We start from the raw sequence: 923 nt of genomic DNA on the forward strand, positions 1-923 counted from the left end.
TATGGTCAGCTGATTTTTGACAAGGGTGCTAAGTCCACTCAATGGTGAAAGAAGAGTCTCTTCAATAAATAGTGTTGGGAAAACTGGATTCCTACATGCCGAAGTGAAACAGGATCCATGCCTGACACCATGCATAAAAACAAATTCAAAATAGATTAAAGACCTAAATGTGAAAACTAAAACCATAAATTTCTTGGAAGAAAATGCAGGGGCAATGCCATCAGGCCTAGCTTTTAACAATAGATTATTTAATATAGTAACAACACAGCAAAACCAAAATAAATAAAAGAGACCTCATAAAAATTAAAGTCTTTTTTCACCAAAAGATTTTCCCAAAAAAGTAAAAAGACACGCTACTGACTAGGAGAATATCTTGGGAAACCATATATCCAATAAGAACCTAATAACTAAAATATATATAAAACTTCAGTAACTTAACAACAAAAAGATAAATAACTGTCATAAAACAGGAAAGGACTTGAATAGACATTTCAACAAAGAAGACCTTCAAATGGCCACCAAACACATGACAAGATGCTCAACATCAATAGCCATCAGAGAGATGCAAATCAAAACCACAATGAGACACCATTTCACTCCTACTAGGTTGGCTAAGATAAAAAAACAAAATAAAACAATGTGAGCGAGGATGTGGGGAAATTGGAACCCTTATCCATTGCTGGTGGGAATGCAAAATGGTGCAATCATTTTGAAAAACAGTGTGGAGCTCCCTCAAAAAACTAAAAATAAATCTATCATAACCAAAAAAACTGAAACCCATTGCCATCGAGTCAGTTCAGACTCATAGCAGCCCTATAGGACAGAGCAGAACTGCCCCACTGAGTTTCCAAGAAGCAGCCGGTAGATTTGAACCGCTGACCTTTTGGTTAGCAACCAAGCTTTTAACCAGGGCTCTATAGGGT

Source organism: Trichechus manatus, unplaced genomic scaffold, assembly GCF_000243295.1.
Source record: "Trichechus manatus latirostris isolate Lorelei unplaced genomic scaffold, TriManLat1.0 scaffold00255, whole genome shotgun sequence".
Taxonomy (NCBI): domain Eukaryota; kingdom Metazoa; phylum Chordata; class Mammalia; order Sirenia; family Trichechidae; genus Trichechus; species Trichechus manatus.